This window comes from Pteropus vampyrus, unplaced genomic scaffold, assembly GCF_000151845.1.
Source record: "Pteropus vampyrus isolate Shadow unplaced genomic scaffold, Pvam_2.0 Scaffold14, whole genome shotgun sequence".
Classification (NCBI taxonomy): domain Eukaryota; kingdom Metazoa; phylum Chordata; class Mammalia; order Chiroptera; family Pteropodidae; genus Pteropus; species Pteropus vampyrus.
This window is the reverse complement of record NW_011888795.1, coordinates 12,020,726-12,047,709: the sequence shown is the minus strand read 5'-3', so window position 1 is coordinate 12,047,709 and position 26,984 is coordinate 12,020,726.

The following is a 26,984-nucleotide window of genomic DNA, read 5'->3' as shown; positions in this document are numbered from 1 at the left end:
ACAGACCTATATGCATTTTGTAGGAAGAAAAATGTGAATGGAAAAGGGAGAAAGGGAGAGAAACAAGGGGAAAATCTGGATAATACATTAAAGTAACCATAATTTCGGAGATGCATTCATCTTATTGAAATTGTGTACGTAACCAGTGATACCGAAGTCGGATATTTGCTCAGACAGGATGCTCAACAATTTTAGCCTTTACTTTAAAGTTTGGAGCTGCATGGGTTTGTGGAGAAAATCGGCTCGTGATGTGTGTGATGTTTTTCTCCAACTTTTTCTTCTTTGCTTTGGGATCTTGTGGGAAGTACCTCAAGAAAATCTGGATGCTAATTTTCAGACAACTAATACTTGCTGTTTTTCCTCTTTTGCCTGCTAGATTTCCTCGTGCCTGTCTCCTTAACCCCTTTGAATTCAGAAGGATGGCATAGACATCTTAAAAACAGTAAGTAATGTGTGATATTTTCTTCATTAGAAGAGTTTGGAATCATCATGCATGCCTAGAAGGAAAATACATTTTGAGCAGCATTGTTTGATATGAATTACTTTTGGTTTGATTTAACTGTTTATCGCTAGATTACTATCATGATAATGAGTGTGTTTTTCACTACCGCTGTGTATTTTGTGATAGCTAAGTATTATGTGGCATATAATGTATGTATTCTTAGCACAACAGTTTTAAGAAACAATGCAAAAATTGCAGGGAACTATCTTTGGAGATATTAAGTTTTCTTGTTTCATACACCACACAATCTTCCTTACGCATTTATAATTTTGATTCCTAGCAATCGTGTTTTCTAAGGATCTTTCTATTTGTGCTTGAAATAAAATTCTCATATGCATTACATGAGCTTATTTCTTCAAAGTAAATATCCAGAGCAGAGAGATGTAAGAGTTGTTTTGATATTACAAACCAATCAAACAATTTTAAGGTAGTTGAAGCTAGATTTCTTATAATTTAATTAAGCATTATGATTAAAATCACAAAGCTTTGTTTAGAGATATTTTCTGCCTTTAGTAAAGTGAAAAGTCTATTTTCAGCTTCCTAAAAATAAGACAGGCATGTGTTATTTGCAGACAGAATACTTTAAAGCACATATCATGAGTATTTTTTAAAATGTAGATGCATCATTGGCATTTCTAGGTTACTACCATGCAAATTTAAAATATGTAATTGCTGTAGTCAGACGAAGCAATATGTGGCCGAATCAGTTCAAATGTCTTTATATCTGCATTAAGGGCACTGCCAAAGCAAGTGCGACCTGAGAATTACAGGTAGGCAACCATGAGACCTTTGTTTCTTGAGCCAAGAAATAAGATTAAATGAAATCAAGGTCTTTGTTGTTTAACCCTTAAAGTGATTTAAGGAGTTTTTTTAGAGATGCTGAAATGGGGAGTGTGTCCCGATACTTTCACAAAGTTTTCTGCAAGGGCCAAACCCTTTCCCTTTTTAACTGTTCCTCACAGCAAATCTAAATTACTGGAACTTCGTGTTTAAGAAGTCTATTTTCTATGGTTTTGCAGCTTTAGGTCCCCTTTTCAACTTTCTACAAGTTATCTTTGCTTTTGGTTTTGAGCCATTTGCTGCCTCCTAATGCCTAACTTTAAAATAGCATGCATGGCAAACTGCTAAGAAGGTGGCAGCGGGGTATTGGTTTGTGTTGGTATTGAAGTCCCAAGGTTGTTGTTACCCATAATTTACAAGAGTTGCTACAAAACAGATGATTAAAACCTGAGGGGAGGGAGGGAGAAGAGTAAAATTAATTGGTGCACATCTTGATGGATCTTAAGTATGGTTTCTTCCTGTGAAAACAAGTTGGATGGTTGTGTTGTCTACACAAACACAATGTTTTAGATGATCTGTACAGTGCCGTTATGATTATTGCCTACAATCTTTGATAGAGAAGCGCAGTATAAAAGGGCTTCATGTGAGAGATGTAATTAATTACACCAGTTATGCAGAATATTTTCTCATGATATTGATTTCATTCCCTTTTTTATAAATTAAGATTGTTGTTAAGATTGCTGTTTTGTTTTGTTTTTTGTTTTTTTTTTTTTAGTTTGTAAAAGAGAAGGTCTCTTATTTAGGAGTGTTATTGTTGTTTTATAGCTAATCCAAATTAGTATCTGGGCAGTAGTGCTTTGTATTTTGCCTATTAGTTTTATGTCTAGTTAATCTTATAAGCATTTTGCAAAATTTATCTTCTGTTATTTTTAAGTGCTTTTGGTAAGAGCTAGAGGTGCTTTGTCTTGGTGTAGTTGTAAAGAATCTCTGTAAAGGCATGTTAAGGAGTAGATAATCAGGCCTGAAAGTCAGCTAAGGTTCCTGCTTGCTCAATTTTCCAAGGATTAACTGTTCGAAAGCTCTTGTTAGTTAATGTAGCAATGAATGTTTCTTCTTTCCCACAAAATAAGCATAAACATTATTCTGTAAACACTTGCATTTTAGGGAACTAGAGAGCTAGATATTTCCCATCTAACCATTGGGACAAGGAAAACCTTCTCAAATCTTTTGCTTCCAGGCCTCATATTCCTGGACATAACAACTGATATACTACATACTTTACTCTTTGCTAAGCCAAAACAAAAACAAAGACAAATAAACAAAACACCACTCCTGGAAAGTTTAGAAATCCAGACCTTTGTGGTGTCTTCAAAAGTTATCAGAAGAAAGAAAAAGGGGGACACATTTGTAAAGACTCTAGAGCATCTGAGGTTGACTTTAAAGTTTTGTTTCCCTTTTTATAAAATTAAAACTTCCTTGGCTTTTGTGTCAGGAATTAGGTGTTCCCTTTCCATTACAGTGTTGGTATTGAGGTTTCAGTGCTTTCACGGACTAGAAATACAATTCAGAGATGGAGATGAAGCTTGTGCAGCCCCTGTTCTTCTGCTGGTAGAAGCTATTATCTGAAAATTGTTCTTTTATGATATTCAGCAGGATCGAGAGAATGTGCACGTGCTTTGATGTACCGACAAGCTATATAGACTGCTTGACTGATCCGTGAATGTTAAGAGGTTGCTTTTTCTAGTATTCAGAATGCAGGAAAGTGGGTGGCCTGGTTTTAATTCCAGTTTTGAATTGATGATGGCTCTGGGCTGACCTCTGGCATCTTTGGGCATCCCTCAGGTGTCAAATGAGAATGTTATTTGTCCCTCGCTTGTTTCTTTCCTTGCTCCTTATGGGCAGGGCAGAAATTTTGACATTAATATGGTGGTTGGGTCTGGTCAGCTTAGTTTGGTGATGACCAAATGACAAAGAAGACAAGACCAAATTTTCACAGACACTGCTTCACTACTAATCCCAGATGGGAACCAACTTTCGATGACAAAAGAGGCAAGGTAAGAGAGGACAGGGCAGGTTTTGATCAATGCCAAGGTCATTCCAAAAACTGGTCAGACAACTCCATGAAACAGTAAGCATGACAGCAACATCTGAAGTGGAAGAAAATGTACCAATTTCCATCCTATTCTAAAATTCAGTATGGGGAAACTAGGAGCATATAAGACAGAAAAACTCTATGTAATACCACTTTTAACAAGGGCTTCGATGCAGGTTATAATTTAACATAATAGATATAAGTAATGACTAAAAAATTAGGAATAGAGAAAATATAAATTCAGGAAAAAGGAACAGCACACATATGAAGGCCATGCATTTCAAAGGTTTCTTTTTGTTATTTTTTGGTATGTATGTATGTATGTGTTTATTTAAAGTAACAGACTTGGCTCAGAGTTTTTAGCAGCTAAAACAAAAATGGGAAAAATCACCATCAAAGGAGTAACTTCCATATAGTAAGCATTTTATACATATTAGTCCTACTCTTCACGACAACTACCAAACCAACTGTCATTCCTCATATTTTATAGTGGAAGAAATGCAGGAGCAGAGAGATTCAGTAACTGGCCTCTGGTTACACAGGTACCATATGACTATGTGGATTAACAGGTCTCTCTGACTCTCCTAGTCTAGGCCTTCATTAGGTAATACAGATGTCAGCTGTCACAGCAGCCTCCTGCACATGCATAACCTTTCATTTTTGTCAAAGGCCAACCCACATTCACAGACCTCAGCTTTTCATTGAGGTTCTCTAATGGAATCCACTTTCATAGAAGAGTGAATGAGCAATGTAGATTTTACTGAGGGAGAAATGGGTTGCGGGATTTACTTTGCTTATCCCACACCAACCACTTGAACATCCCTGTTGAACATTCTGGTCTGCAAAGTGCCTTCTTAGTTTGTCAGTACTGGAAGTTCCTCTCTTTGATCCTTCCCTCATGCTCCATGTAGCTTTCCTAGCTGTTTTCTCCTATGCCTGGACCCCCCTTTCTTTCTCAGTCTTTAATTCCTCTTACGTCTATTACGTAGGAGCAATATGATTTTGGCCCAGCTCCTAAAACTAAACTTGCATATCTAAACCCAGTGCCATGCTTAACACACCTCCAAAAGCTTTCTGGTAACAGTTCTTGCCACACTTAATAGTAGCGAGGATTATGTAGCAATTGAAAAAAATCTCAATACACATTTTCCATTAGGGAAAAGCATACCAGTCTCTTAGCTTTTCAGGCAATTAGTTCTGAAGGAATATTCTTCAGTGGAGCTTCATAGAGTATACAGAGGACAGCGTCTTCATCAATAGGTATAATGGATTTTGTTATGCTTTCACCTGTAGCTACCCCTGCTCGTGAATCTAGGACACCATAACAAAACTTAGAACATGGTAGGTTGTGTGGGGCTTTGAAAAGAAAGTTAAAGTTGAAGGGAAAGGTGAAGTTAAGAATGAGAAAAGAAATTAAGGAGAGAGAAACAATTTATCTAGTAATTTAATGCTAGAAATAAATTTGAGTCTCCTTTTTTCAGTCATATCCCATAAACTCTGTTGTATACTGCAATAGGAAACTATATTCTTAATTTACATATTAAATGAGCAATAGCAGGTGTACTTAAATGATAATAGAATGCTGTTGCCTAGAAAGAGGCCACAGACACTAATAAATAAAAACCAAGTCTTCAGCTTTAATATCACAAAGGTTTAGACTTGTGGTAATATATTGAATCATGTGATTAGATATTATGGCTTTTTTTCAATTCGGCTTCTATGTACTCTTTTTAGAAAATTTGAAGAGCAAAGTGCAGGAGTCAACTATAATGCCTCAACACATATAATTTGTTTGGAGTTTGGGGCATGGAGTGAAAATTGAGAAACAGTCTACAAAACCTTTTGAAACCCCAGGTTTAGAAAGCTTTCAGTGCGTCATTTGCCTACATACCAGTGTATTTTCTGCATCAGTTTTCTTTTAAGTTACTAAAGTCTTTGCTTCTGCTTTTTGGCTTAAACAGTTGATGTTACGAGGTTCTTGGAGCCTTGAACTTGATTGCCAGCCAGTCTAGCTCTTTTAGGAAAGGATGTCCAATATGCCAGCCATCTAAAATTGCCTATATTGTTGTAGCTCTAATGAGTATGTCCTTCAGGAGCAAATTAGAGCCTAAAAACAAATACCTTTTGATGTTCACATACTCCTTATAAAGTGCTCTGAAACCAATATGAGAGATTATAATTTTTTATCCCACTAAGTGAGTTATAAGAACAGATTTAAAAATGCGCAATTCCTTTCATTGGAAGGGCACGTTCTCTTAACAAATATATGCCACATCATTGAGGGGTAAAAAGACATGAGTAATAGTGACAAAAATGTGCTGACAAAAAATACCCCAAAGCTATTTTCAATTTCCTTTACAAATTGAAGGAAGGACAAAGTATTTCATCCAGTGGAGTAGTTTAGCATCCTAACAGTTCAAAGGTAGGAACTAGCAAGAAACAGTGAAATGGAGATGTGAACACAAGGAAAAGTGACACCCTTACCAGCTTCTGCTCTGCAGAAAATTTGAATTCAGCTATGACTCATTCATGAATTCAGGATTTCAATATGTCAGTCTGTCCGTTGGGGAAGCCAGATCTGGAAATAAGTCCATTTTAGCATATAGCAGACCTCTCTTCTCAACGTTGTTTGGATGACTTTGCTAAAACAGCTTGAAAAAAAAAAAAAAAACTTTTTTGGACTGCTAGGCATGGCCATGAAATAGTCACATGTATTCCCTCATAGAAAATTCAAAAATAGACAAGTTATTTCTCTGGCCTCCAGAAAAATGAAAATATTCAGCTTCTCATAGGAATAGCACAACCCACGATCAATACAGTGAAAATAAGAAAATAAAATGAAAGGAGGAGGAGTTAAAAGTATGAATAGAGGGTAGAGGACAGAGGTTGAGGGTCAAGAGAAAGAGAAAATTCCAGGGGGTCAAAACATTTAAGATTTTAAAACCAAGTCGCACAATTTTGTCAGAGAGCGTCTAGTACTGGGATTTTCACCTGGAAGGATGAGTAATAGGAAGAGAAGAGCAACCTCATTCTGCACCCCGAGGGGCAACAGCATCTCTGGGTTGCTGTATTTTGTTTCAAAAAGCCTATGAACATATTTGCTCTTATAGTATAATTTTATATTTGGGAAAATTCAACAAATACTGTTGTTTTAATAATTTAACCTCAGAAACAAATGCTCCACAGAATCATCTTGGTCTGATGCCTGGTGGAAATGTGCAGGTCAGTTATTCTCAGCTTGCAAAACCCTCTGGGTGAAGGGCGAGCAGCTGCGTCAGAATGTATTTGATCCTTAGGGGGAGCATATGATTTCACATATTAAAAAGAGGGCATAGGATAACATAGGTGAAGAGACGCTGATATAGACCAAGAATAGCAGGCTCGGAAGATACCCTTTATTCAGCAAAAATTTGTTGAGTATTCTACTAGGTTTGACACTCAGGTTTGACTCTAGTGCAGAACTGAACATGTAAACAGGGGGCTCAGGTGACTTCTGGGCTCAAGACAGAAACTTGGGACCATCTTTCAATATGTCAAGTAAGTTAAGGAATGAGAAGGACACTGTATTTAGCAATCAAGAGATTGTGATTGACTTTGTGAGACCATTTTGGGTAGAAGGATAATGCAGAAGAAAGATTGTGGTGGGCTGAGAGAGTGGGAGGTGTGAGAGAGGAGACTGACTGCATTTGTCCTTTTAGGCAGCTTCCCTGGGAAAGGAAAGAAAGGGATAGGGTCAAAGCTGGAGTGAAACTTGGGAATTCAGGGAGAGTTTTTTTAGATGAGAAATAATTGAATTGCAAAGTAAGTAACTATTAATTCGCTGAATGTTCATTGAAAATGCATTATGAGGTGGAAAGTGAAATGAAGAATGTATAGTTCTTGCTCTCAGGGAGTTCACAAACTAGATCACCCCGTAAGGTCAATCACTAATAATAAGCTGGAAATATTAAGGCTCATTAAAGTAGTATAAAGAGTGCTATGTGGATTGAAAAATTGAAGATGAAAACTTATTTATCCCTGTGGAATCTGGAAAGGTATTATGGAGAAAGCAGACCTTGAAAGGATGAAAGATTGCAGCAGAAGGAATTTGGGAACCAAAGCACAAAGAATGTGAAATGCCATGTTGGGTTTTGGGTTATCGTGCAATAGTCTTGAAAGATCATTCAGGACACATTGGACTTCTGTTGTGGGGGCTTTGAATCCCAAATTCATAGGTTTGGTTCAATTCTGTGAGCAATTGGAAGGTTTTTGAATAAGATAAGGAAATGATCAGAGGTCTACATTAGGAAAATGAACTTGGCAAACATACTTGGAAATGTTTGGAGCATACCGAATGTGAGGAAGCTGGTTAGGAAACTTGTGAAACAGACCAAGTGAAAGGGAACCAGAGGCTCAATCAGGGTAATGACAGTAGGAATGCAGTAAAAGAGAATTAATTTACTCATCAATTTAATAGCTGTTTAGTTAATGTACATCTAATGATAAGCGATCACACAGGAGGGATATGTCTGTGGAGGAAACCATAGTTACTCAACTTAGCTTTTGTATCATGAAAGCAGCCATAGGTAATACATAAACAAATGAGTGTGGCTGTGTTCTAATAAAACTTTATTAATGTTGGACAGTGAAATATTCTCTATGATATTATAATGATTGATACATATCATTATACATTTGTCCGAACACATAGAATGAACAACAGATACCAAGAGTGAACCCTAATGTGAAGTATGGACTTTGGGCAGTAATGATGTGTCAGTGTAAGTTTATCAATTATAACAAATGTCCCACTCTGTTGAGTGATGTCGATAATAGGAAAGGCTGTGCATGTGTGGGAGCCAGAGGTATATGGGAAATATCTGTACTTTCCTCTCAATTTGTCTGTGAACCTAAAACTGCTCTAGAAAAATAAAGTCCTTAAAAAAAAAATCCTTTATTGATGGACACTGAAATTTGAAAATTCACGTGTCCTGAAATATTCTTCTTTCGATGCTTTTTCAATCACTTAAAAAAATGTTAAACAGAATATTCTTAGCTCGAGAGCAGTACAGAAATAAGCAGTGAGCCAGATTTGACCTGTGGGAAGTTTTTCCACTCCTGCTTTAGGTGCTTGTTATAAAACAGATCCTTGAGTTTCACAGTTAACTGACTCAATCAGAATAACTGGGGGTGGGGCCCAGGGATCTAGATTCTAAAAGGGCGTGATTTTTATTCCACTCTGACACTACTGCTTAAGGGCAGAACTAGTAAGTAGAGAATGGTTGTCTGTGGTTCCTTGAAAAATGTAGCATTCCCAGGTCTCAAATCACTGAGTTTGCAATGCTCAGCAGCACAGGACTGGGAGCAAACGAGAGTCTATAGTGGTCTGGCACTTGGCATGGAAGGAATGGCAGAAGATGTATGGGCGGAGGATTCCAGGAGGTAGAGGAGGTGGGGGCAGACTTGCCAGAAAGGCAAGGAAAGATAGGAGGAGGCTGATAGACTCAAAAATCAGGAGAGTTGGAAGGATTCAGGCTCATGAGAGTGGGAAACAGACTTGGAAAGTCAGTGTCAGAGGCAGAAAATCAGATGTTTGTAGTTAGAGCAGACTTTTAGAACAGATGTGAACCATGTTGGAGTATAATGTAGGCCTGGCCACTGTTGTGGAGGTGAATGTCACTGGAGATGAGAGGTCAAACACTTGTGAGGCCAAGGGCCAAAGGAAAGTTAAGTCAACACAAGTGTACAATACAACTAGATTTAATGTCCAGGATGATAATGCAGATGGCCACAGGAATGAGAGAAGAGACTTGTCAGTATGGGTTAGCCTGGCCAAGAGGCCTGCAGTAGGATGCATAGTATTTAGACAGGTAGAGAACAAAGGAAGAAGGAGGAAAAGAGATGTTCACCAGTCATCCACTCTGTGCCTCTTTAGTGGGCCCTTATGCATGCAAGCTCATTTGACCTTTGCAACAAACTGCTGAGGGGAGCATTATTCCCATTTCAGAGGTGAAGAGTCTGAAGTTCACAGAAGTTAAAAGTCCAAAGTCATACAGAGAATAAAATGAGAAACACGACTCTATGACTGGGAAGCCCATTATCCTTTTCTTTTTCTTTTCTTTTGTGCATCAACTTCAGTAGGCTTGTCAGTAGTAGCTTCTTAAAGCACTGCGTTGAGGGAGATTCTGAGGTAGACACAAAGGTCAGAAAGAGTGTCTGGGCCGTGGGCATGGGGGCGGGGGGAGCTGTAGCTTCCCTTTCTTGAATTTGCCATCCCTTATGCATGTTAACTGCTTGCTCAAAGCGGAAATATATTTCAGTTTAGGTAGGTTGAGGATGAGTGAGCAAAGAAAAGGAGTTGAAAGGAGCTTGATGTGTTTAATAGACCATGGCAACACTGACCTGGTTAGATGGAGGGCTCGAATAGAGGCATAGAAGGAAAAAGCCTGGTAAATAGAATGACAAGTTCCAGATTTTACGTCTGACTTGATCCTGAGAACAACAGAAGGTTTTTTTGGTTTTGTTTTTTCTTAAAACATAATGAAAATGTTGGTTAGGAAGCTTAGTCCGGTAGTTGAGATAATAGGAGAAAGAGAATGACAGAAAGGTTATTATTTGGGTATGAAATGTTAGAAGCCTAGGTCAGGGGAGTTAAATACTGTATGTATAGCAGGAATGGAAAGGCAAGAGATATTCGAAAGAATTTTTAGGATTTGATACCTACTTGGATACAGAAAATAACGTAAAAGAGGAGAGTCAAGAATGAGTTTAAGATTTTGTTTTGTGTGTTTCACAGAGGCTGGTCTTTCCTGAGAGGAGCCTCCAGAAAGAGTCCCATAATCAGGTATATTTGCAAACAGTATATACTCAGTCCTCATTTTGGAGACTCACAAAACACATTAGCATACAAAAGGCTCTAAGAAGTCCTGCAGAGGAAAAACATTTTAAATTGTATTTAACCCATTTTTTCTCCAACTTAGCTGAGCATGTATCTCTCTCTCTTATATGACAGAATGGATATATGACATATACCTTCAAAAATGCTGGAGAAAATTGTGATGCTTGGTAAAAAAAAAAAAAGAGGCTCTTTTGAAGAGAACATAATGAGTTCTGTCTTAGGCAGTGTTGAATCTGAGAGCAGGTATCTTAGAGTGGAAACATTCTAGAGCTTGGTGACGAGGTTAAGGATGGTGGTATAGATTGGAGAGTAATAAATGTAGAAGGAATTGATGAAGCTGAGCTGGTCTAATACAAGTTGTTTCCTGGGGCAGAGAGGCATATATATTCGTCAGTTCTCTAAGTCAGGGAGGAGGCAGAGGAGGCAGTTAAAGGAGACAAGGGATCAATGGCCAGACAGTATGAAGAGAATCTGGATAGGGCAGTGCCACGAAAAGTAAGGGAGGATGTGATTTCAGAAGGACTCTATGGTGCCAAATGATGCAGAGTATGAGGAAAGTCCACTGTATTTGATAAGAAGGAGGTTACTGGTATCTAGCAGTCAGTTCATGTTGATGCTAAGCAGTCATTCCACAAAAGAGTATTGAACATCTTTTCTAAGAAAGCAATGTGGCTCCTGCCCTTCAGTAGCACAAATTGTCCTCGGAAGAGACAGTTGTCAACTTCAGTGACAACTCTGCTAACAGAGGTGTCGAGTGCTACTGACATGTGGGAGGGAAAGGCTATTCCTAGTTGTCAAAATCCATAAATGCTTTGTAACAAAGGTGGCTCTTGGTGCAGTCGTGAAGTTGGGGACGTGTGTCTCTGGTGGTTCCTGAGTCCAAAGTCTCTGGCCTCCTTGTTGGTGCCTCTTCCTCACTTGTTGGAACTTCTCCAGGGTCTCCTTGCTCTTAGGCTGGGATCTAAATCATTCATCCCCTCGAAGCCATCAGTGATGGGAAATTTGACATGCTACCTCTTTCTAGGTGTTATTACATTATAAAACATGAACAAAACCAGAAATAAAATGTCTAAACTTCTGAGAATGTGGGTTTTCTTTCCTAAACACAAATTCATTTGAAGCTTAAAGTGAAAATACATAAATGACATTTTAGCATAATACTAGTCTGTGAGAAAGTGGTTATAATATTACATATAATATGTATATAACATATGGCATATGTGTATTTATGTATACTAATATATGGGTATTGAATACATATTTAATGTTTTTTGCAAACATGTATTAAATTATACTCACCAGATGATTGAAAGCCTGTCATCAAAATAGGCAATTCAGTATGTTGAATATTTAATCATTCTTAATACTTTCAAGGCATAATATATGGAAATAAAATAATTAATAGGATACTTATAGTTAATTATTAGAAAACTGTGGTGAGAACAGAGGAAGAAATGAACAGCCTAAATTTAATATGAAGGAGACCTCATTTTACACTATTGATAATATTGTTATTAAGCTTTGAAAATTGAAGTATGTTTAGAAAAATAAGCAATATTTGTTGTAATGTATGACTCTAATATGTTATGTTGGCTTCAGGAAAGGTTAACAATTTTGTGCAGGGACCCAGAACAAGAAGACCTGCAGTTAGGTGAGCCTCGGAAGTGTGAATAATAGTAATAATTGTCATTTATCAGCATCTACTATGCACCAGCAATTTGTAATTATGCTTCATATGTGATATCATTTACAACAACCAGGAGGTAAATATTACAAAACCCCAGAGGGTAAATATTATTCTCCCAAATTTATAAGTGATGAAACCAAGGCTCAGAGAGGAGAGGAAACTTGCCCAGCATCATAGAGCTGGGATTTGAATCCAGTCTGTGCAAATCCCATGTTCTTTCTACCTTGCCACCTGTGAAGCCCTAGTACTGTGATGAAATGTCTTCTAAGTTGGTGTCAGCATCTTCACAAAATGATAAAGGAAGTGGTAGACTATCAAAAGCTTATGGTAAAACTAGATTGGCTCTTCAGTTATTAGCGAAGAGCTCCAACACATTCCTTCATCACTTTACACTCAGGTGTTGAATTGTGGAACGTTTTGAAAATCCTTGAAGGTAGTCTTAAATGTGAGTATATACTGAACATCGTGGGGAAGGAAATTGGCTGTCAACTTTGTTCATGCTGGAGTTAGATGGTGAGTTTGTTATAAACACCAGATGAAACTACACACCATCACGGGAAGCAGCGGAGAGTAATATTGGCCAACCGTGTCCTGTTTCAAGCTATTTTAACCTATAGAAAAGAAAAGTCTTACAAGGTCATGGTTAAATTCCCTCTTGTTTTGAAATGATTTTACCCAGGGTAAGTTGAACTCAAGAAATTTGCGCTTCAGGGAAATTTAATCCTCACTTCTCTCTGCCCAGAGTGCACCCTCCCATTCCCTTGATCACTTACCTCTGCTCACCACATAAAGAGTTTCACTTTTCTTGCCTGAACTTTCTTGTTCTTTGTCTTCATATTTGCTTTACCCACTCCTACCTTTGGATTGCCATTATTGCATCCTCCTGTTTTCATTTTGTTTTTTCCTTCATTGGTGGGGAGTGCATCTTCTGGGCAAACTCATACACTAAAACAATAAAAGTTTGCTTGTTCCTCTTGCAACTTTTGTTGTAATCTTGTAAAACAGCACACCCCTATTCTGTTTGCTTTTTATATTTTAGCCCAAGACTTTTTATAAATCTCTCTTGAAACTTTAGTTTTTATTTTCACTTTTGCTTTAGTGCTCATTTAAGACATTAGTGTCCAAGTTCTCTAGAATGATCTCTCTTCATTCTTCTCTGTTTCCCTTTATGCCCTCATGCTGTGCCTTTTTTTTTTTTTTTCTATCTTACTTCTTTTCTCTCTTTCTTCTTGTTTGTGTCTTCATAGCCCTGTTTTTCTCTCCTCTAGAACTCTGGGCAGAATAAACTGCTCCCTGTGGTATTCTTTTCCCATAACTTTCCTCTGAAACTCTCCTTTACCTTTTAACGTTAATTCCCTTTTATTAAATCCCTCCCCTCGAAATCCATTAACTTTTTTTCATTCTTCAACTATAAACCTTCCTTTCAATCTGTTCCAAACCCATCAGATGTTTGAATCACTTCTTCACCTCCGACTTTCTTCTTGACCTTCTCCAACTACTTTCTTACTGTCCTCTATACTGAAATTGTACTTACCAAAGAAGTTCTAATGACTTCTTCGTGGACAAATTGAATGTTCTTTCATCTGTAATCCTCATCTTTCCTGGCAATAACTCTGCTACAGGCTGGTAGATCATCTTTGAAATACATTTGAAGTAAGGTGGCCTTTTTTTCTTTTGAACTAACAAAATATCTTCTAGAGTGTGCATCATTTTGCTTATGAGAGTCAGAGATAGCTTGTTGCTTGCATTTCTAATAGCTGTCTTTACAAGTATCTTGACATTTCAGTGGGTTTTGAATGGTTGGTAAAAGGCTTTCTGAATTTGGGGAGGGTCCTCCTCTCTGAAGGACAGACTTCTGAGTCAGTGTTATACCCATCCCTATAGACTGAATTCTTCTAAATCTAATTTGCAAGTTATCACCACAGTTAGGAAATCTAAATACATGACTCTTTTTTGGAAATAGTTCCCTTGGTCATTTTGGTTTTCATAAACTATCAAACAAACCTCCCCAAGCTCAAATTCAGTTGAAAATTAGAATTGTAAATATTTCTGAATTAAGCTTGAAAGAAATAAAAACTCCCTTCCACAATTATAATTAATGATGAAAATTACCTTATCCCTTATTTGGCTCCATAAGTGTATTATTTTCTTTCGTAACTATTTTCGTTCTTGAAAAAATTTAATTATTATGTACAACAAGAGTTAAAAGTTCCAGTGATAAGGGGAAAATGATTTTAAAAGTATTAAGGTTGTGACTCTGTAACAAAAGCCTTAGAATTCCAAATTCAGGCTGCCGCTGTTTTTCCCTGCTAAATGCAAGGGGGTGTAGCCTTAGACTTCTCTGATTCCTTCATGCAGGTTTATGTCACTTCTATTAACATTATTTAAATATAGCTTTCTTAATTCCTGAGAATGGTGCTGAAAATAGTGTTTTGACTAATAAAATGGAGAAGACAAAGAATCCAAAGACAAAGGCAAGATATGCACTGACTGATTTATGTCACTTTAATAACATAATTACTTGATGAGCACTTACATGAGTTAGTTACTGATCTTCAACCTTTCAGAGCTGGGGAATGAATTGCTGATGTATTGCACCTAGGTACTGTCAAAAATTTTGAGCAATGGTATATTCTGTGGTATTTTGGAGGCATATTCTTATAAATTATATCATTAAGTAGCTCATCATATAAAATAGGGCAGTTTAGTGAAAATATTTCATAGCAGAACCAGACTGTTTTCTGAATTATTCTCATTAATTTCTTCAGACTGGATACATTTTAAAGTAGGGAAGAGAATAATATGAAAATTTTTTTTTTCTATTTATGAATAACTGGGAAAAATTCAGAAGTATGATCTATTCAACATTCCACCAGAATTATGCAGCTGACCCATTCTCCAGAACACCAAGTCTAGGCACTGTCTCTGCCTTGAACCTTGACTCATCCCAAAGAAGTATATCTTCCATGAATATGAAATGGAAATAGTGATGATGCTTTCTAGGAGTAAACATACTAGTTAGTCTACATGCAGTGAAATGCTGTGCTTAGAGCAGACCACCGTCAACTTCTTGTACACAAGTGAAATCAGGTTAAAATTATCATGATTAGCAGTCCTAGGAGGTAATTGTCAGCATCCATTTATACATCAATTTGTTTGTATTGAGTACTTATTTGATGCAAATACTCTTCAAGGAGCTGGGGATGGAACAATGAGCAAAAAATTGTCCGTATTAGGAATGAGAGGTAATTAAAATTATAGGTAATTTCTGGTTTTATGGATGATTACAACATAGTAGAATACGTGCTACAATAGTTTTACGCCCAGGTTGTAGTAGAAACACAAAGGAAACCAGATCTGGAGGTGCCTGGGGTAGTTCAGGGGAGACTTCCTGGAAGAAGTAGAGATCAAACTGATATTCAAATAATGAACAGTGTTTTGTGGGTAAAGAGGTGGCAGGACTGGCAGAATATTCCAGGAAGTGGGAACAACATGTGCAAAGTCCCAAAAGTCGAAAGCATGACTCACTCAGGGAATATTGTGCAAAGAGAAGATAGCAGTGGGCAGAAATGAAGATAGAGAGGTAAGTAAAGCTCAAGTCATGACCAGTTTGTATGTCCTGCTAAGGAGTGAGTGTGGTATTCTAAGCATGATACGGAGCTATGGAAGTATTATGAATGGAGAAGTGACACAGACGTATGAGTGTTTTAGAAGGATCACCTTAGTTATATAATGATAGGTGAAATGGGGGAAGCAAGGATGGAAATGGAAAGCAAAGTCTGGTTAGGAGGCTTTATAGTTATCTAGGAGAGAGATGATGATACCTGAGATGAGGAAGGTAAATATTTGGAGGAGATTTGGAGGAGATATGTGAGATGGAATTGATAGAATATGGTAATTGGATATTGGGAATGAGAGAGAGGAAAGACAGGAGAAGGACTCAAGAATCTATTCTAGGCAATTTGAAAAAAGGTGATGATGTTTAGTAAGAGAGAACAGGGAAGGAGTGGTATATTTGGGGGTAGGGAGTAGAATTCAACTTTGGATATGTTGACTTTGAATGAGTATGTAAATGAGAGTGGGACAATTTTACTTTTGTTTTAGTTGTTAGAAGAACTTTCTTATGGATCAATTATAGAAATAGTATCAAGAAATCTTAGCATTTTTTTTTTAATATTTTAGAACTATCTCCCAAAGAAAAGCTGATTACTCACAAAAACAGAGTTGAAGCTTGGGCAGGGAGGTGGTCTTAGCACTTCTCTCAAGATTGGAAATGAGGGAGTACAAGGGTGAGCAGGCTCAGTTGACAATGCAGTTCTATTGTCATGAATTACCAGTAGGTCACTTAATCCGTCTCCTTGAAGGAACAGGCAGGCTGGGTACTGTGGACCACAACCAGGCTAAGGGAATGCCTATTTTTGGAGCAGCGGTCAGAAATGTAATCAAGGTAAAAATTGAAATGGAAATGTAATTAAAGTAAAATCGAAGTTAAGGATTCGTCGTGAGAGTGAGAAGAGAGGTAATCTAGAGAGGAGAGTCTGATGTGTCGGAAAAATGAAAGAAGTAAAGCATATAATATGAACTGGATTACCAAGCAAGAGGCATAGAGACTCCAAGGCCTAACAGAGAGTAACAGTTTGGATTTGTAAGCAGATGAGCTGCTTTGGGTCTCTCCCAGAGGCTGAGTCTGATGCTGGAGGTTGCCTTTCGGATAGTCTCAAGGATATGGTGCTGGCTGTATTCATGAGCTCAGCAATAGGGTAGATATCAATATGTCTTACTTGGATCTTCTTTTCCTGAAATTTCTTCAATTTTGAAGGTAGTTTCAGTGTTAGAACTTCAGGTCTGAATGCTGCTCCTTTAGGTGAATTACTTGCTTAGAAATTTGAGATAGAAAAGGATGGGTGAATGGGGGACTAATAGTATGTGTTAGAAAATCTTGTGCCAAACTCCAAGGAGGAATGTAGGTGTAGATCTTCTAGGAAATTTCAGGGTTGTGAGAATCCTTTTAGGAGAGGTTGAAAGTAAAGGTTTGATATGGACAATAGGTGATAGTTAACGGCAGCTTCTTAGTGGGGCCCCTATATTGCAGTTCCAAGGAGATGGTCTTTTGGGTCACTGGCAGTAGCAGGGGAGCTCATTAGCTTCTCTCCCTGGTTAGACAGGAAACTGAGCTTCTGAGATAGGGCTTTCTAATGGTTAATTTTAAGTGTCAATTTGACTGGGACAGATTAAACATTATTTCCGGGTGTGTCTGTGGGCATAGTTCTAGATAAAATTGGCATTTTAATTGATGAACTAGGTAAAGCAGATTGCTCTCCCCAATGTGGGTAGACATCAGCCAATCCATTGAGGGCCTGAATAAAACAAAAAGATGGTAGAAGGGGGAACTCACTCTGCCTGACTGCTTGAGCTCAGGTATTGGTCTTTTCCTGCTCTTGACTGGGACTTACATGATTGACCCACGGGTTCTCAGAACTACACCACTGGATTTCCTGGGTTGCCAGCCAGCAGGTTGTAGATCAGGGAACTTCTCAGTCTCCATAATCATCTGAGCTAACTCCTTATAATATTACACACACACACACACTTTTGGTTGTTTCTCTGGAAAACCCTAATACAGGCTTAGAATGAAAAACTTACCTTTGCCTCTCATTATATTCTGACTTGGACATAGAAACAAGTACCTGTTGCCAACAAAGAAACACAGGACACCTCTGCTGATGTCAGCACTCTACATTGCCATGGATGCAAAGATCAAGTCCCAATGGTGATGAATATGGAGTCCTGTGAACTGAGAGCATGCTGAGTGGTCAGACCATTAGAATGCAAACTAACCTGGCTTTCTACCCATTCATCAATTGTATAGACTCTAGTGGAAGGCAGTTTGGGATGAGTATCTACATGAATTCTTGTTTCTCCTTGCTATCCTGGCCCAGGGTACTCATAGTTGAGAAGAGGTGTGGGAAAGACCCAAGTATGCTTCCATTATTACACACAGGTTATTGTATTCAGATAGATCGGGGAGGGGGTGAGGGGGGCTCATCCCTCTGATAAGTCACTGTGCAGAATCTCACTTGTTGGAACTGAGCCCACAGTTCTAAGTCATTTAACTCTGTTGGTTGTGAAATTCAGTGATTTATTGTCCTATCGAAGTCTATAAATCATAGATTTGGATACATGTTAGTTCATGGGCCTGTTAAACATGTCTCTCAGGGAAGTAAGAAAACCAGGGGATTTCCTGTGCAGAGGACAGAAGATTCACACCTCCTACCATTGAGCATTCCTAGATAAATGAATTTCCAGGAAACTATTAGTTCTATATTTCTCTAAAAAGCGGCACCTGCAGCAAGAAGCAACATATACTGGTGGAGTCCCCTCCAGTGTATGTTACCAGAGTGACTGCTGGTAACATACACAGGAGTCTAACCCAGAACATTTGTGAACACGAGTTCTGCTCCCATGAAGCTGACATCAGTTGGTACAGCCCATTCCTTCTCTCTTGAGGATGACTTCTCTGAACTAGTACCTAGCCAGCTGATCACGTCAGTAGACTGGGACATTCCCTCTAAAAGGTCCCAAGGGACACTCATTCTATGTAAGATAGTCTTGATCACATTTAGGCAGAAATCCTAAAAAACACTTAAGGGACTTTCCTTTCTAGGTTTGGCTTTTGTGAGAATCTTCTTGGGAGGCAATTCTGAATTTGCTGTTAGCTAATGATTGTGGTCTGTTGTGCTAGGGATTTGGGAGCTTTGACAGAAGTTGGGGGGGCGGTGGTTAATGATGGCACAGATAGCCTAGATATATTTGGATGGTGTCAGTGCATATTTAATAGGCCAAGTAGGTTTTCGGCTCATATTTTTTTAAAAAAATCCTCATATGCAAGGCTAATATATTTATTCTGAAACAGTTGCAAAGGGATAAAATCCTATCCAGCCATTATTCATCCATTTCAGTGTCTAACAGCTTTTAAATATCCTCAGATGTTTTTTGTTACATAGACAGGGAACCATGTTTAGAACACAGAATTAATTAAGATTACAAGGGATGATAAAAGTTAAAGTTTATTAGTTTCAGACTTTTCTGAGGGATGGAAAAGGAGGTCTGAGCAGGGAGAGTTTGCAGGCCTTTATCCTCATCTTTGTCACCTCGATATAGTAGCTCTACTTTCATCTGGACTCTCAAGTAAGAGTCCTTTGTAAAGTGCATTTCTTGGCTGAAAAAAGTCTAAAAACATTGGTATAATTTATTTTCTTATTTGTAGATGTAGAAACTGGCCCTTAGAGCCCTAAGTGACCTGCTCGAGAATCTAGCGGCCTTGGATCAAGGCAGAATTTTGGCATACTTACTCCAATCTGGTTCTCTTAGTTGTCTCCTAAATTCTCAGTATGGTTCCTGGGACAACCAATGGCTGGAGTGATCTAGTCTCAAAGGGTGCATTAGAGATACACTAGTTCCATGTAAATTTATTAGGAATTATGAAGAGAAAAATGTACCACCGTTTAATGAACTTGGAGAACTTACCGAAGTTATAGTTTTATCTAGTTTAGTTCTCCCCACAATTTTAAATATACTAATGTTAATATCAAATCTTTAACAAGGAGAAATAATATGTGCAGTTTTTCAAATTTATTTGACTATGGAATCCTCTTTTTATGGGACAACTTAAGGGGCCGCCAATTTTCCATGAAACACACTCTAGGAATGTCTTTAAATATGGAGTTATCAATGAAGATTTTGGATCATTAGCAATCTAAAAATATTTTAGATGTAGAATGTCTTAAGCAAAAATGTGCTCAGATTGAATAGCATGTGTGATACATTCACTGATCAAATTGAAAGTTGAGAAGGAAGTTACATAAATAATTAAATATCACAATTGTTGAAGATATCCTTTAGGGAAATAACACCTAAAGATGATTGGAGAAGTTATGGTTGCTGCCATTACCAAACTCAAGTGATTCACTGCTCAGGTTGTTCCAAGAACCAGACATAGTTGTCATTAGATAGTTATATTTACTTGCAGCAAGTAAAAGAGACTGGGGTTTCACATCCAGAGCTCTCTCCCAGATGGGAGGCTTCCCATTGCTTATATGCACTGTTTCGTTAATTATATGTTGATTTCTTCTTTGCAGTTGGCTACACTTATCCAGTTGGGTTCCTGTCAAGCTCATCCTGTTTACAGCTGTGTCTGCAAAATACTGGGCTATATTTTAACATTTAGCAAGAATAGCATTTAGTAAGAACTGCCCAAACCTTGAGACCCTTGTCCTATCTAACACCACCTGAGATATTTTCAGCAGAGGGGAGAGATTTGCAAAGTAGGGATGAAAGGCCACGTAGGAAGGACAATTAAGTTGGTATCTGCTCTCACTCTTAGGGATCCGACTCATCTAATGAACTGGTTACATCTATTTACTTGTCTGTGTCTTGAATCAGTTCATTAATCATCAATAGCAAATAAAGAGTCCCAACTATTTTTCTTATAATTCGCTTTGAATTTGTGTATTCTTCTATGGATTTAATTGCTGTTGAGTAAGATAGTAGTATGATTTTCCAGTTCTTTTGTTGAATGTTCAGTCTTGGGGCCTCAAATGTGGAGGCATCTGGTTTTCTTCCTGCCCCAGATTTGCATGCTGCTTTGACTATCAGTGGCTGAGATGAAGCATGGCCAACCATGTATGCATAGCGGTTCCAAAGACCTCCTGGTAATGTCTGCAGATCACTTAACAGTAAGCACATGGTTGAATAATTCAGTAATACTGTTAGTTAATTAACAGTCCCAGAAAAAAATTCTTCTATTCACTGACTGCTGAATAGTTATAATCATTGTTAGAGTATTTTTTATCATATTTTGTTTCACAAGTACTTTACAGTCATAGTATTTAACTTAACTCTTCATTGCAAAAGGTATTTCCAGATGTTCATCATTGTTCTCATTTTGCAGATGAGGAAACCTGTAAGGACTTGGTTTATGACTTTTGTGAATTCAAGGAATCATTACTACATTTTATCATCCATTCTATTAACTTAAGATATTTGTGGAATTTGAAAAGGAAATTTAAAAAGTAGTGTACTTAAGCATTAATATATGTGGTAGTAATTAACTCCTATTAATTTTAGAAAAATGTTCATGTCAAGTTCCTGGGGACATTTGGTTTCAGACCCTTAATATTTAGGCATGTTGGCAGAGAGTATAAATAGGGGAGTGGTCATATATTTCCCTGTTCATTATTTCATTTGGGGTTTGTTATTTGTTAAATAGAGGTTAGAATATAAACTATATGTACATTCAACTTTTTAAAATCCGAAAACCACAATTATATGAGCCATTCCCTGCATTTTGACTGTAATTAAGTAAATACGAGGAAAAAATAAAGTTCTTAGTCTGACGTTAAACATTAAAAATAAGGAAATAGTAGAGATTCAGGTTTCATGTCAATACCACAGAGCTTTTGTTCAAATATGTTCTCTTACTCTGTTGTTCAATGTTGCTTTATTTCACTTCCTTTTATATTTATTCAATAAAAAAATCAGAGCAAAAGGAACAGAACTCAGTTACCAATGTTTATGGAGTGACTGCTGAGGCCAGAACACAGTCCCCAAAGTTCTGGGGAATTGTAAAGAAGCCAAATCTCAGGTCCTCAGAAAAAAATCTGCTATCTAGTGGGGCATGGGGATAGATAAACAGATAGCAATCCTGAGAACTTAATTCTATCTCTCTGCAAGGCCTGAGATGAGATTATTTCATAAGGCAAGGACAAAGAAGTCTCAAGAAAGGGAAGAATAGCAGATTTAAACCATGGAAGCGGAAGCAGACAAACTGCGAGTCTAGGATATGTGTTAGTCTGATAATAAACTCTCTTCTAATTCTGGAAAGGAAACTAGCATCAGAATTGTGGCCCTTTAAATGAATGAGTATTTATGAGGAGACACAGGCTCAAAAGGTATGTATAAGTGTTATTGCTAACTCCCATATTTCCAAGATAAAAAAAGATTCTCCAACTAAAGTAGTTCAATGGGTTACAGTTCCTCACCACCACTCCAGGAAGGGTTTTATGCCCACCAGAGGAAGGAGGGAATTGTTCTAGCAGTTGCAAGAATCTTGGAAAATTCAGTCTTGTCCAGTCAGAGGAGGGACAGCACTTCATCAGCACTCATCACTGGGTTAGATAAGCAGTGGTATAAACTGGCCATTTCTTCTTTTGAGGACTGGTTTGTAGAGGAGGCCCTTGGGCATCTTCCCTTATAGGGCCAGTAGATGTAGTAGTCCTGATCCTCATCTAAGTGACCAGATAGTCAGTGGCTGGACTGTCCAGATGAAAATGACCTCTCAGATTCCTTTAAACCTTGTAGCTAAATACCAGTCACAGACGTATTTCAAATTCTGCATGTGAGCTCAAATACAGACTCTTGCAATATAATAAGGCTGCATCATCCTGCAAGGTCACCTCAATGGCTTTAGGGGACAGTCTGTTGACCAAAGGAAGTTTCATTACAAAGCATCAGTTTCTTGGTGGGGGTGGGTCTCCAAGCCTAACAGAAAATACGGTGAGGTGAGTTGGTTTTTTTCTGGGAGCACAGAATACTACCCAGTAATGAGTTAAGAATTAAGGACAGTTAGAGAAAAAGAAGGATTAATTGTCAGGGAACAATGCTGTCCTTAGTTTTGAATTTTGAGTGAAGGAAAAATTTAGAGTTTTTATTCTGGAAAGAGTGGCATTTGATAAAGGTAGTTTTTGCTGCTGATTAGAGAGAGGGTGGCAAAAGGAGTATAATATGGAGGCTGCTTATCCAGATATTAGTTTTTTTTGGATAGAAGAGAGACAGATAATACTCTGCTCATTTTACAGATGAGAAAAACTAAAGCTCAAAGAGGTTAATTATATTTCCTGAGACTATAAGGATAATTAGGATGGGTCTAGGGCTTCAACCAAGGTGTTTCTGACTCCAAAATCCATGCTTTTATTTTTAAGTTAATAAGGTAGGAATGATAAATATAATAGATGGAACAACTGTAGAACCTAACAATGGATTCAGAGACAGGCAAACTGAAATTTGCTTCAGAAAATTGGAAGATAGTGATACCATACACAAGCCTGGGGAAGAATTTCTCTGTGCGTCCTCACTATTATTGCTAGGTATTGACTCAAAACATCTAGATGCTTTAATGCATGAAAAGAGTGTTTCTCAAAGTTGAATAATGTATAGATGCCTTATTTTAATTACATAATAATAATTATTAAAGTTTTTTTATGAAAAATCTCAAAGAAAAAAGTATAGTATAAACTCCTATATACTCATTACTCAGCTTCAGTAATTTTCAACATTTTGCCAATTTTATTTCGCCTATTTCCTCAACTTAATTATTGTTGTTCATATGAGTATTTTAAAGAATCAGACATTCTGTTGTTTCACCTGTAAATATTTCAGTATGTATCTCCAACAATAAGGGCTTTAAAAAAATATAACAATAATGTTATTACCCTTAATAAAATTAATAGTAACTTCTTAGTGTCATCTAATACCCAGTCCATATTCAAATTTTCCTGATTGCTTCAAAAATGTCTTAGATTTAGTTTGTTTAAGATTCAAGCAATGTCTATACCTTACATTTTGTCGTTTTATCTCTTAAGTCTCAGTTATTTTTTAACCTTTCCTTTTGCCTCTCCCTCCCTACCCCTTACCTTGCATGCCGTGAAATTGTTGGAGACACGGAGGCCATTTGCCTTATAGTATTTCCTACATTTTGCATTTGGCTGATTGCATCTTTATGGTGTTGTTTATGTTCTGGATATTGTTCCTAAACCTATTGTATTAACTATAAACTGGTGGTTAAATTAAGAGGTTTAATTACATTCAGACTCATTTTGTTTTCTGAAGAAACAAATTTATTTCCTATTGTCTCACATCATGAATCACATTATATTTACTTGTTCTACTTTTAGTTTTTGTTATAGTTGTGGTATATTGGCCTGATCCCTTCATTACAAATGTTCCCATCAACATTTTGCTAATGGTTTAGCACGCATTAATATTCACTTCTCGGTCACTTATTCCATTAAGAGTTAGGAAATGGTGATTTTTATAATATTATTATTTCTTTCTCATTAGCTTGAATTCTTCTGTAAGTGATTCCTTCACTGGCTCTTTGTACCTTAAAAAAAAGAAAAAAAGAAAAAAACCCAACAAAACAGTTTGTATAGGTAAGGCAAGATACATGTTTGATTCCTTCATTGAATTTATCAATTTCCATAGTAATGGGTTGGTACTCTGGCAACCTCCAATGGTGACCAATGAAACATTTTTTGTATCATTCTGAATTCTGTGTGTGTGTGTGTGTGTGTGTGCGTGTGTGTGTGTGTGTAATTTGATATATTTAATTTAGGTATAATCATTATTCTTTTTAATGTTCAAATTGACTCATTTAAGGTTAATGGGAGCCCTTTAAGTCATTCCTATGTTCTTCCAGTATGATCACATTAGTCTTTGATAAATTTCTAGCTTTTTGTTAAAACAGATGCTGGAGGCTCATCTTATGCATTTCCTACTCCACTTGGAATCAATGATTTTTTAAAAAGTATCCCTGGTTCCTTTCATTAGGAAATAGTATGTAGAGACAACAATCTGAGAATTAGAGAAAAAAGTTACATGTTCATGCTAATATTATAATTCAAATGTAAAACTATGGATATTTTGTTGAACTTTTTAATATTTTATACTAGTATCTTTTTTTCTTTTCCACTAAAAATCTTGGCTTCTAACAATGCTAGACTAGTTACTCATTTGTTTTATGCTACAATGTACCTATAATAGCTAAACTAATAATACCTATAATAGCTAAACTAATAATACCAACATTAATGCTAAGAGTAAGACTAATGGATGCAATTTATGTGTATATATTTATTATATATAATCTATCCAATGAGAGATATACAGTCAATATTCTCTTTTGAAGTTATTTCAAATATTTCTGTTCTCTATGGGGTTATGCCACCAACTTAATGTACAGTTCAGTTCATTCGTTTCTATTTATTTTAAAAATAAATGCTTTTTCCTTTTTTGATTGATTTTTAGTTATGTAAAATATTTACATGGTTCCAAATTCAAAACTATATGAGAAGATACGTTAAAGCAAATGTTTTCATCCCTCGACATTCTCCCTTTCTCCCCCCACATAAATCAGTTTTATTAGTATTGGTTCATCCTTCCGTTATTTCTTGAAAATATAAGCAAAACTATTTATTTGCATTAATATCCCCCTTCACCTTTCTTACTCAAAGAAGAGAGTATACCACAAACATTGCTCTATACCTTGCTTTTAAGAAAAACATAACTGTGGTGGAGATCAGTCCTTGTTAGTATGTAGAGATCTTGCTCATTTCCTTTTACAGTTGCACAGCACTCCACTGCATGTAAATGCTATAGTGTATTCAGTCAGTTCCCCCTGTTCATGGACATTTGGTTTCTTTCCAATCTTTTGCTATTATAAATAGTGTCATGATAAACACTTTTGTGCATAGAAATTTCATATTTTTCTTATTTTTCTTTGGGGTAGATTCCAAAGTAGATTTGGAATATCCCCAAGGATAAAGGCACAAGAAAATTCCCCTCTACATGTGACTGTATCATTTTGCATTTCTGCCAGTAATATGAGAGTGCTAGTTTCTCCTAGATGTGCCAATAGAATATGTTCTCAAGTTGGTATAAGGACAAATTTCTTTTAAAGGGGGAAAATTATTGTAGGTTCCCAGTGTGGACTTAAATGACTTTTATTATTATATTGGTTAAATATGAGAAAACATAAAATTATGTATAAATTCTTTATGCTTATAGTTTATAAAACTATAAAACAAAAGCAAATTTACATATCAAATATAAACTACAAACCCAATACAATTTGTATTAACAAAATTAATTTAATATATGAATGATGTTATTTTTCTTAAATGAAATGGCCACTTAAGAGTGTGAGTATGGTATTGACTCTTGTAACATGCAGATTCTACTACATCATGTATGGATGTGCTAGGGTGTGCCAGGTATATTGGTCAAGGACCTTTTGGTTTTAGGGACAGAAACCCAACTAAAACTAGCTTAAGCAAGATAACAGGAAGAAAAATAATTTGGGGAATATATTGGATCATATACACGTAATTGGGAAGATTAAACTAGTTTTTAAGCAATGAATGAACCCAGGGGTTACAATTCTTTCATTTAAACTCTGTCTCTACCTCTGCCCCTGGTTTCATCTGTGATAGCTTCATTCTCAGACAGACTTCATCTGTCTCTGTCCATCCGATAGCAAAAATGGCCCATGGGTAGCTTCAAGCCACAGTCATCTTTTACAGATGAAGTACATCCAAGAAAAAAAAAAATCTTCTTTTCAGTATCCATAACCACCCACCAAAAAGGACTCTGATTGGCTTGTTTGGATCACATGCTCTTTTTTGAACCAATCACTGAATCCTCTTATTAACCACCCTGGGTCATATGCTCAACTCCAGGGTAAGAGGATGGTAGCTTTCTTGATTTTTCAGGCCTACCAAAAATCCCAGAAGGAAGACCTATGAGACAGATAAAAACTAGAGATACCCACACTATTATAGAATGACTCAATTTTCTCACTACTTTTCTCTAGGAATTAGTGAAAAATCTTTGGACATAGTATACTATTATATGACTTGTTCTTCACAGGAAAAATTCGTTTACACATTAGATCTGCTTTTGCTCTTTTTTTTTTTTTTCAGTTAGTCTATAATATGAAGAATTACTTGAAAGAAAGACAGTCACTGAAATGACACATCAGTTCCTAGTTCTACAGGGTCATTCAGAAGATACCTATGTGATTTTAATTTGAACTGTCATAACAATGAGAATCCAAGATTAAAATATTCTAAGAGAAAACATCTAGATCACTTCCACCCCCAAATCTGTGCAGACATCATTTGAGGATTAACCCTTTCAAGCACGAATAAATGTGGGATAATTAATAATTAATTTTATTGATATAGTTTTCTAATGATTTGCTAACGTAGTT